Source organism: Martes martes (assembly GCF_963455335.1).
Source record: "Martes martes genome assembly, chromosome: 3".
NCBI classification, from domain to species: domain Eukaryota; kingdom Metazoa; phylum Chordata; class Mammalia; order Carnivora; family Mustelidae; genus Martes; species Martes martes.
The window spans coordinates 37,478,098-37,490,769 of record NC_137890.1 but is presented as its reverse complement, the minus strand read 5'-3'; positions in this window follow the sequence as shown (position 1 = coordinate 37,490,769).

Sequence of the window (12,672 nt, the reverse complement as noted above, 5' to 3'; positions counted from 1 at the left end):
AATAACACTGTACAGAAGTTGCTATAAATTTGCTTTTGAACCGGTAAGGTACTTGAACATCTGCATTTAACCCTGTTCTACTTCAGGGTGTTGAGTACTGCTTACATGAGGGGGAAAAACAAAACATAGCAAAACAAAATAACAAAAACAAAAACTCTTCTCCCTAGTGATGAGGGTATTTGTTACAGAAGTAGATTAGAAAAAAAGAACAGTAAACATTAGCTAAATCTCCAGACCAAAGTTAATATGGTAAAGAGTTCTTATTCTGAATAAAAGATATACATACCCCATTCCCTACTTCTTCATTCACACACAAAGGCCAAATCATGGTTCAAAATGTAGGTATCATCTCCTTAATAAGTCTATTATTAATCAGAGTCACTTAGCCAGTCTATATTGGTGTCTGCCTCTGTGAGCTCAGAAAAATGTGTGTGCCACAAACACCATGTATAAACTAGGATGGCCACTGGGGATTTGCCTGATAGCAAACTATGAATTCCTTCAGGTGGTGGACTCTGTTTCCTCTCTAAACTCTGATAATTTAGCCCACTAGTTTTTCACTAAATATTTATTAAACAAACAAGTTGTTAGTCTCTCCATGTGGTTTTTCATCCAAATTTGTTGTTTTCCTTCTCTTTTTGTTTTTTTTTTCTTTTTTTTCTAAAGCAGAATATATTATTTATTTCAGTTGAATAAAGTTGTTAATTCTTATTTTAAAAGATATCCTTTTTGTATATCTAAAGCTAATTTTAAATTGATCATGTTTTATGTTGAAGGCTTTCTGAAGGCATATAAAAAAGTAAAGGTGATCTCATTAGATCCATGTTTTACTCTTAAGAACTAGTTTTGTGAGATATCTTCTCAAGGAACCATTTTTGTAGGTATAGGTTTTATAGCATGCAAAAAAAAAAACAACAAACTACACGGCATCCTAAATAGTCTGTTAACATCTACAGTTAAGAGATATGATTACTTCATTCAGCCACGCATTTCCTAAGCTAATATGGACTTGGAATCTTCTGTTTTGTATAATTCCCATTAAAAACCTTGAGTCCTCACATTTTGTAAAACACACTCTGAAAAATGCTATGTTACTTTATTATGATCAAATCAGAATTTTATTAATACCTGTTAAGATTAGCTATAAAGTTATAGAACAGGAGTAACAATATCATAACATATCATAACAATAACAATATCATATCAATATCATAACAATATCATATCAATATCAATATCATAACAATATCATAAAGAGAGTTATCCCATGGTGAGAGAACAGAACAAACTGAAGGAAAATAAGTCATCCAATAGACAAGTAAAGTTCAACAGAGTATGTACAACATTTTCCAAATTCAAAGAAATCATCACTGAGTAATAGCACAATTTAAAAAATAGATTTACAAGAAGGAACATCTGCTGGGCATAGAAGAATGAAATAAAAGAAATTTCTGCAAGCTTCTGTTAAAAAAATATAATCATAAGAAATATTTTCACACAAAGAACGAAAAATCAGAAAACCTTGGATCTTTGTGCCAGTAACAATGTAAGCTATGAGAAATTGGAACATTCTCCACAAGGAAATGTTTTTCCCACATAAATTTTTACACCCAGCCTCACTATCAGTTGAACATGAGAGCCAAATAAATACATTTTTATGAAGTCTTGAACGTACCACCCTGTCTTAGTTTTCTCAATTTGTCATAACAAAATACCATAAGACTGGTTGGATTAAACAATGGAAATTTATTTCTTAACGTTATGGAAGATCTCACAGGTCTTAGAAGTTCCAGATCAATGTGTGAGCAGGGTCAGTGTCTGAGAGCTCTCTGGATTGTAGGTGGCTACTTCATTGCTGCATTCTCACATGGCCTTTCATCTGGTCTCTTTTTATAAAGCCACTAATTTCACCATGAAGGCCTCACCTTCATGACCTAACCCAACCTAAATTATTTCCTAAATAATCCATCTCTGAATATCTTTATATTGGAGTTTGGGCATCAATATATGAATTGGAGGGGAACACAAACATTGAATCCATAACACACCCCTCCTTTATTTTTATTGGGTTATTAGAAAATACCCTGAAATAAAATGAGGACCATCAAGCATGAACCTTATCTGTTCCACATATCTGTTAACTTCAAATTCCACTAGATTATTGATTCTGTTTGGCATCCTATTGTGCTCTAGAGTTAATTTATTCCTGAAAGTCACTTCAAAATGCCTGCTATTGCAGAATAATTGGCTTTATGTTGTTTAGGAGGTGTCATTTTCTATGTCATAACATTTGTTCATTAATTAAGTTTTTACTGTGTAAACACTCAATTTTCTTGTCTGCTATATGTTGTGAGTGGCATATACATACGTGTCTTCACAGTTTAAAGACTCATCAGAAAAAATATAGGAGACAAAACTTTTATTTCCTTTGCTATTTTCCAATATGCTCCCATTAAGGAAAAAAGCATAGTTTTAATAAATGGAACAATATACCTTACTTTTTTAGTTAAATGAATGTCAGACTATGAAAGAAGATAATTGTCTTAATGTGAGTATATGAAAATAGAATGTGAATCCTTCCAACTCTCTTCTTTAAATATTTTCACTTTCTTTTGTATTTATCCTGTGCTTCCAACTATGTTTTTGTTGATAACGTGTTATGTGGATATGTGTATGTGCATGTGATAAGCAAAGGGGAGTAATCTGTGTACGGAAACAATAAGAGAGTAGAGGGGTACCTGGGTAGCTCAATCAGTTAAACATCTGCCTTCGGCTCAGGTCATGATCCCAGGGTGTTGGGACCGAGCCCTAGGTGGAGCTGCCTTTGCCTGACACTCCTTCTGCCTGCCGCTTCCCTCTGCATGTATTTTTTTCTCTCTGTTAAATAAATAAATAAAATCTAAAAACAAAAAAACAAAACAGTAAAAAGTGGAATGGAAGGGGTGTTAGAAGCAGGCCAAGAAATGTCTTTTGCTATAAAGTTGTAAGGCTAAAGAAAATTGGGGGGGGGGGCTCTGATCATTGAATCCTAGGAAGACAATTCATTATAATTAGTTTATTCTCTCCCTAGACAAGTCCTAAATATGGCGTGAAGTTTGGTCATGTCTATGGAACACATAGTATAGTCCTTTTTATTCTGCTTTCTGCTTAAGGGATATTACAACAGCAAGTTAAATAGATGTTTACGTTTAAATCAATATGGTTGCTTACTCTGAATAAGGCATTTTGTTAAGTATTCAAGATAATTACATGGGTTTAAAACCCAGCCAGCCCACTCATTAGCTGTGTTGTATTGGTCAAGTTATTTAAACTCCATATGCCATGGTTTCCTCATCTGTATAAAGTGATATTAGCAGTTACTTACTAGGGAGATATCCCTTAATAGGGAGCAATTTAGCACAATGCCTAAAACAGTAAGTATACAAAGCTGATTTATTTAAAAAATGTCTATAATGATCATAATAGTGTTTATATAAAGAAGGCGTAGTACAATAGATAATAATTTAAATGAGAATGTGTAAATAATTGTATAGTTTTGATATTTCCAGAAATGAATTTACATGAAAGTAGCAGTCATATTTAGGTTTCTTGTTGTTTTTGTAAGCAAACAAGGAAATGACTTTATTTTCCTTTCTTCTTAATGGACTGATGTACCATACATTTTCTTATGTTGTTTTGTGTCATCATGTTATTTTCATTACCAATATAAAACAGAAAGACTTTCATTGGTGTTCTGAAAGGATAATATGAGGTTTAAGCTGAAAATATTCTAGAGCCTGTTGGGCAACATTGCAACTGACACTTAAAGCATGTTTTTGCAGGTAAAACCAGATGGACGACTGATTCTTTTGCATGTTTTCAAGTGGTAAATGTAGTTTAGGGGTATAAAAACTCCTTCCAGGCTCTGAAATTCTACTAGCAGTAACTGTGCAAACACTAATATAATCGGAGATATGCTCTTGAACCTGCCATGCTGGTAGAATATGGGAATACATGCAGAACTCTCTAATCAAACTTATTTTATCTTTAACCATAATAGAGATTAGTATCTTGAGTTACCTTGATCTTCTTTCATGTCACTAAAAACTTGAAAAGATTTGTGGATAGGGATATTATTGAAATTGAGCCTTAATTGGAACTTAATCTCCATAATTATGCATAATTGCCTGTGTTTATTACTCCTACGATGAGGACACATTTTTCTTTAGCTCCCAGGAAGCATGTGTTAAAGCATCACAACAGCATTAGATAATGTGATTGTATACACTTCACTGACTTTATTTGGTTATACAATATTATTATTCAAAGAGAGACACAAAGAACTTAAAGCACGATGGCCTCTGATTTTCCTAGTAACTTTACTGAAATCAAAGATATAATTTCAAAAATATTATCCTTTAAATATATTTGTAGAAGGGACAGAATTAATTTAGACTAAAACTGTGTAATATATTGAATATTTCTATAAGTCTCATTTCTGAAATGTTCTATAATATAGGTGTTTCAGGAATAAGGAATCAAGTATTCATTACATTTTTACTAGATCAACTTAAGATATTAATTTCAGGGAAATATCTGGAGTATAAGCAGAATGAATGATTAATTTCAAAAATGCTCACAATTTATGATTGACAATACTGTCTCATCACTGAGATACCAATTTAAAGTGATCAATAAGTGCTTATATACTTTTTTCTGTTTATGATAGACCATTCTTTCCGTTATGATTCCACATCTTGTTATCAGTAGATATGATGTACTCCTACATCCAAAGAGGACACATACATCCTAGAAGCTGCCAGAACTAAGGATAAATCTATCAAACTAAGCAGTTTGGGTAAAAATTTAAATGAGAGAATGTGAAGAACAATCCTCAAACAGTCCATGGATAGGCAACTCAAAAATCATTAAAGCTTCAATTAGTAAGGAAATCATTGTATGTCTTTTTTGGTGTTTTATCGAATAGTGGGACAAGGCAGATTTACTTTCTATCCCAGTTCTCAAAATATACAACGTGTCTAAATCTGAAATAGAATTTTTCAAATTATCATTCCTTATAAATCTCAAATGAATTTGGTAACACTTTTAAAAAATATATTTTATTTAATTATTTGACAGCGAGAGACAGAGAGTGAGAGCAGGAACATGAGCAAGGAGAGTGGGAATGGGAAAGCAGGCTTCCTGCTGAGTAGGAGCCCAATGTGGGGCTCTATCCCAGAACTCTGGGATCATGACCTGAGCCGAAGGCAGAAGCTTAACGACTGAGCCACCCAGGTGTCCCATGGCAACACTTTTGAATGCTAAATATTACTTACTTGGTTTTTTCTTTTACTAGGTACATTTTATTAAGAGAAATCTTAGTTTTGTAAATATGTACTTTGGCTAGTCCTGATACACTGGATAATTTTTTTTTTTTTTGGTGTAAATGCAACAGAACACCCCCCCCCATTTTTTTTAAAACTGTAGTCTCTGAAATCATCCATTTAGGCCCAGCCGCAATAAATAGAATTTCCTCAGGATCTTTTTAAACAATGCCAAAATACTGATGCCATACGTTTTCTTATAAGAGTTTTTTTTTAAAAAAGATTTTCTTTACTTATTTGCCAGGCAAAGAGAGTACAAGCAAGGGGAGTGGCAGGCAGAGGGAGAAGCAGCTCCACACTAAGGAGCCCGATGAGGGACTTCAACTCATGACCCAAGCCGAAAGCGGACACTTAACGAACTAAGACACGCAGGCGTCTCTTCTTAATAAGGTTCTGATTTGATAATTTCTGATGTGGGAACTACTTTTCAGGTCATTGTAATAGGTACCAGGGTTATGAATTAAGCCAGTAGACTGAAAGCTTATTGTGAGCAGGGGCTTTTTTGTTTATCCGGGTGGGCACCAAAACATAGACCACAGGCTATAACAACAAATTTATTTTATTGTATGTAAAGACTTTTTATGTTCTGAGAAAAAAATAATTGTTGGCAACGAGCTTTTTGAAGAAGCTAACCAATCTGTGATGAGTTTCATCTTTGGCACTATTTGGACTTTCAGCTGTGAAAAACTTTATACAGAGAAGTCACTTTGGTTTCTGATTATATTAGAAACAGCTAGAACTTGAAGTGTGTGGAATATTTTGATTTTTTTCATAGATATTATAGATTATTCACTCTTATCAGCCCCCAAATTTTGGAAAGAATCATAAGTGGTCTTTGAAATAAAAATATCAATAGTTAAAATGTATAGTATGATACATAATAAACTAATCACTGCTCAAATTTTCTATTTAAATTCTTGCCTGAACCTTAAAGATTAGGCAATTTTACTAAAAAAAACAACAAAAACTAAGGTCTAGATACTTGTGCTGTCATTTTCCTAAGCTTACATAATGACAAGTGATAGAATTAAAATTCAAAACAAGATTAGTGGGCACGCTTAATAGTAGTAATTGCCTAGTGTACTTGCTGATAAATTTATAAAACCTCCTCTAATAAAAAAGTTAGTCCTGTTCTCCTGCAAGTCTCTGTAAACTGTGGTATATTTGGAAACATAGAAGAAATTTGGTCCAGAGTAACAGGTGTTGTCAGTTTACAACCCCTAAAGGCCTGTCTTTTTCTGGGTCCTGGGAAACACCCTCTTGAAAAGTAATCATTAAGGAAGGTGATTCCCTTATCTCCCAGTATTTGTAGGAGGGCAAAAGCCTAACTTTGGCAGGTGACTTGCTCCAGTTTTAAAAGTAACTCCTGTCACAGAGATATGACAAAGCTTCCTTTTTCTTTGTGCAAAGCCAACTGGCAAACATAAATGTCCTACAACCTCCCTACACAGCTCTTAAAAATTGTCAACCCTTTGTTTCAAAGCAAAAACCTTGAATAAAGTTTGTCTATTTAAATTTGTCCAGTGCAATTTTTTCCTTCACATTGTTTTCATTTCAACTAACTTAAATATATATATATGCATATATGTGTACATATATATGCATACACAAACACACACACACACACACATATACTGTTTGCCTTGAGTAAGAATAATAGAAACAACAAAAATTTTTCCAGTAGTGCATATATTTCTTCTGGTGGCCTTTCATTACTTTGTCTTGTATTCCAGCAAAATCACATAAGACATTGCCTGAATTGTGACTAATAATAACGATTACCATAATAAAAATGTGTTTTAACAATTGAGTTTTGATTTATGAAATCAAATTTATTTTCATCATACTAGACTAGAAATTAGGAGCCTAAGATTATGTTTTAGCCTTGACAATACTTTTTGTTTGTTTGTTTTGAGAGAGAGAGGAAGGAAGAACAAGAGGGAGAATGAGAGGCAGAAGCAGATGCCCTGCTGAACAAAGATGAACAAAGATGAGGGACTTGATCCCAGGACCCTGAGATCATGACCCAAGTCCGAGATCATGACCTGAGCAGACGCTGAACCAACTCAGCCTCCAGGGCTCCCCTTGAAAATACTTGTTAAATGTCAGTACATCTCATTACCTTAATAAGTTGGGATATCTGTAGAAATTTTACACTTATTTTAGAGGTGGAGTCTAGAAGTGATTTCATTTATCAAATGTGTGTGATTATATGGCTTAAAGAAAAGAACTAGGTGCAATAAAATACAGATTAAAAAATAATCTACTAAAACATGAGGATCTCACATTCAGTCTTTTCTACTTTCTTCCATTAGATCTTCCTTCCTAATAAAATTGAGGCCAGAAATTTGCTTTTATTAACAATAGCATCGTGTTGCTTCTCTCCCATAAGATTTCTGAAGTTAGATACCTCAAAATGCAGGGGCGCCTGGGTGGCTCAGTGGGTTAAAGCCGCTGCCTTCGGCTCAGGTCATGATCCCAGCGTCCTGGGATCGAGCCCCGCATTGGGCTCTCTGCTCGGTGGGGAGCCTGCTTTCTCCCTTCTCTCTCTGCCTGCCTCTCTGTCTACTTGTGATCTGTCTGTCAAATAAATAAATAAAATCTTTAAAAAAAAAAAAGATACCTCAAAATGCATATGAGAAACTAAAAAACCTTGTCCGTTATTTTGGTCATGCTTGCATCAGTGTCCTCATATTTTTATACAGCTTGGTTAAACTGTTATAAACAAATAGGATGTTCTTTTCTTCCCATAAGTGTAAAATTTTAAAAGTATTACAGCTTTGTCTTTATCAGAGTCTCAGGTCTCTCCTTTCTATGGTATGTGTTGTCAAATTTCAAGTGATTGGTAGGAAGAGGACTGCTAACAGCTGCTACCTACTTCCTCTCAGATTGAACTACAGAAGGGAAAGGACAAATGCTTCTCTCTGTGATCTCCATTTTGGTCTCATTGCATGTCATTGGTTCTGAACACTCGTGATCAACACTGTACGACACTGAATGGCTAGACTTAAGGAATATCCCTACATCTAGATCTAGGTGCGATAACCAACTTTGATTTGAAGGATAGTTGCCAAGAGAAAATGTAGGCGTATTTACTCAAAACAGAATCAATTTTCTGAATAATTAGTTAAGTAAAGAGTGGCTAATCCACATTATACAAAGGTTAAAAAATGAGTCCAATAGTTGAGTAAAAAAGTAAGTTGTAGATGACAGTGGCATTATAATCACACACACTTGAAAAATACCAAGTGTAGATAGAGCATGATTATAGTGCAATGAGGATAGTGTTTACATCTATGAAGGTGGCATGAATTTTGGGTGATGGTCAATGACACATCAAGTTTACTTTTATTTTAAGGGTCAGTTCATTGAAATTCATTTAACATCTTAATATAGCCCATTAAAATAGCAACTAAAAGTATAAAATTATTTTAAGTGAACCAAACTATATATCAAGAAAGCAATGACATTTTTACCAGAATATACAAAAGAAAACACTAATCAATAAATATGTGACATACTTGTGTTTTGAATGAGTCAATATATTAGAGTTGACATTTCTTTCTAAATTAGCCTATAAGCTCCATCATCTTCTGTTGAATTTCCAATATTTTTGTAAGTTATTTTTAAATTTTATCTAGAAGATAACCGTTAATAAACTAATTTAATTTCAGTAATGGAAGAAGAGAGGGAGAAAGAAAGCAGAAGAAGGAGATAATTGGGAATTTTGAATGGCTTGACTATCTAGGCATCAAGATTCCTAGCTTAAAGTAATTAAAATTGTACATAAATGATATCAATAAACAGATCAATGGAATAAAATAAATAATGCAGAAATAGACCAATTTATACATGGAATTTTATTTATGATAAAAGAGATTTAAATTGTTGGTAGAATGATGGATAGTTCAAATAAATGTGTTAAGGGAATTGAAAATCTTTTAAAATATAAACATAATTTTAGAGCTCTTAAATTGTACACAAATATCCAACTAATAAAAATAATATAATTATGAGAAGATAAGGACTCTGAGGAATAGATTGTGTGACTTGTAAGTAGTAAGTGGGGGAAATGTGACACCAAAGTCTGACCTCAGACTGTACATAAAACAATAACACTTGAAAATGCATTAAATTTTTTTTTAATTTTCTAAGTTTCTGTCGGGGAAATGTAAATCCATAAGATAAGACCAAAATGTTTGAATGTGTTAAAATTCAGCAAATTTATACAGCAAAATAAATACCATAAAAATGATAAGATAATGTTAGGAAGGAAGAAAACACTTGCAATATGAATGAGAGAAAATGGTTAATATCCACTATGTTTTAAACAATATTTCAAAATAGAATAAAACACACAAAAAATTGAAATATTTCCCCCCAAATATTCCATATTGGAACTTTAATTAACTTATTTGTCCAGAAAATACCTTTTGAGGGACTGCTATGTGGATGCAATGAGAGGCAAGTAAATATACAGGTTTTATCATGAGAGATATATAGTCTATTGATCTGTTACCAAAAAACGCAATAGTGAATGCATTTGGCTTAAGTAGAAATGAGCAGCTCTTAGGGATTTATTGTACATTTTTTTAAAGACTTTTTTATTGGGACAGAGAGTGCAAGTTGGAGGGAGTAGAAAGGGAAGCACAGACTTCGTGCTGAGTGCAGAGCTAGATGCGGGGCTCAATCTCATGATCCTGAGATCATGACCTGAGCTGAAGCCAAGAGTCAGATGCTTAGCTGACTAAGCCTCCCAGGAACCCCTTTTATTGAACATTTTCTACGTGACCTCTTAAAAATGGTATACACCATAAGGAAATGTTCTTAACAGGAATATATAGTTTTGTATAAAAAACAAAATCAACTGGGTAAATTTTATTTTTTTTAAAGATTTTATTTATTTATTTAACAGAGAGATAGCACAAGTAGGCAGAGTAGCAGGCAGAAGGAGATGGAGAAGCAGGCTCTCTGCTGACGTAGGACTTGATCCCAGGATGCTGGGATCATGACCTGAGTGAAGGCAGTCACTTAACTGACTGAGCCACCCAGGTGCCCCTGGGTAAATTGTAAAGATCTTATTGGCTTTATTCAATAATTCATGAATCAATCTAGCAGATAGAAGAGAGATCTGAGGAGCTATACAAAATGAAACACTTTTATAGGCAGAAGGAATTTTTAGGAGGCAAAAAAGTGGGTTGGTGATTGTAAGGTTATTTTCCTTTAGGGGGATGGCAGGGACTTTCAGGTAGATTACCTAACTGATGATGATGATCAGGCGACTCCTGATTGACTAGTATAAGATTCCGTTTTGGGGAGAGCCCAAACTGTAATTAAGTCTTAATTTTCCTGGGGTTTGGCATAAGTGACTCCATTTTGAGTCTGTTGTCTTGTTTCTAACAGGTTACCTATTCTAAATTATTACAATTTTTCTCATTTAATTCATGCATCATTTACATTCAGAATCATTATCCCTCCTTATTGTTTCAATAGGATCAAGAATAATGATAACATAGAAAATATAGAATTCTTTTCTTCAACCAGATTTTTCCCTTATACTTCATGTTATTCTAGGCACGGTCATCCTCCAAACTAAGAAGAATAAGGACAATTAGAAAACAAAAACAAAATCCTTTGAAGAAAATGTAATACCCCCTACCAAGTTAAAGAATTGTTCAGTTGACTTTAAATTTAATGGGGTGCTGAATTGTAGTGGAAAGAAAATGGATCTCAGTGTTATTAGACATGCTTCAGAATGTTTGTCCTTGACATTATTACATAGAATAACAATGCAGAAATCTAAAGTACATTTATGATCAGCAAATAAAAATTGTTGCCAGAGATTGAAATGCCCTGAGGAGGACTGTTTGACCTTCTCTTATAACTGAAGCATATCAGTAAACAGAAAAGATAAATTAATATAAACAATATCGTGAATGAAAGTAAGGTATGTGAATTTAGATGTACCTCTTTCCAAAGAAGTCTGTGAAATTAAATATTAAGGTATAATACAATTAAATACTATTATTGTAAAAAAATAGTTACCATTTCAGTAGGCTTGTAAAAATTACTTGGCTATTTATGTCCTAGTGACATAGTTTGACAGCAGGCTTTTTTCTACTTTATAACAACATGTCTCCTGACATTTTGCATTAATCCAGCATAGACACCATGATCTGGATATTATTCCCACTGAGAAGTATTATTTTCAGATGTTTCTGGGATTGGTGTTATAAAATGTTCATAGTTATTACAACTATCTAAGCAATATTAAAAAAAAGGATTCTATGAAACTGAATCACTGAACATTGTGTTTTAGCAATTCAGGATTGTCCTCCATGTTATTTACTTTGCAGACAGGGACACATTTCCCTGAATTAAAAGAATGCTCTTTATGTCTGCTTTATATTGTGCATTAAGTTAGTTAATGTAATCAGATTATTACATTTTAAGAAAGTTAGCTCTATAAGATGTTAAGGATGTTATCTATTTAAATGAAGAAAAATAGTTTCTTCAAAAAGGTTGGCTAAGTTACTTGGATTGGATCCTGAAAGAGAAAACAAGGGGGAGAACATTAGTAGAAAAACTGGTAAAATCTGAATTAAGTCTGGAACTTAGTTAATAGTAATATACCAGTATGTATTTCTTAATGTTTTAAATGTACCATGGTATGCAAGATGTTAAGAATTAGGAGAAACTAGGTGTTAGGTGTGTGTATAGGAACTCTCTGTACCATCTTTGCAATCTCTCTGTAAGTCTAAAATTATTTAATTTTTTTTAAAAAATTATATTGAAAAGTTGAGGAAAGGAATTTAATTTTAAAATTAAGAGTTAAATAACACTCAACATATGGATACTATATTATATATATTTATATGTATAGATCATATACATATTTATATATTATGTATATTTGTGTGTGTGTGTGTGTGTGTGTGTGTATATATATATATATATATTTAGTATTGCCATTTGTTGTTGTTGTTGTTGTTGTTTTTCACCACAGTAAGTGTACTCTTTAATCTCCATTCCCTGTTTCCCCCAACCCCCACCCACGTGTCCTCTGGTAACCATCAGTTTGTTCTCTATACTTGTCTGTTTCTTGGTTTGTCTCTCTCTCTCTCTTTTTTTTCTTTGCTTATTTGTTTGTTTCTTAAATTCCACAGATGAGTGAAATCATATGATATTTGTCTTTCTCTGACTCACTTATTCTGCTTAGCATTATACTCTATCTCTGTCTATGTTATTGCAACAGCAAGATTTCATTTCTTTCTTTTCATTCATATACACTCACATATATGCCACATCT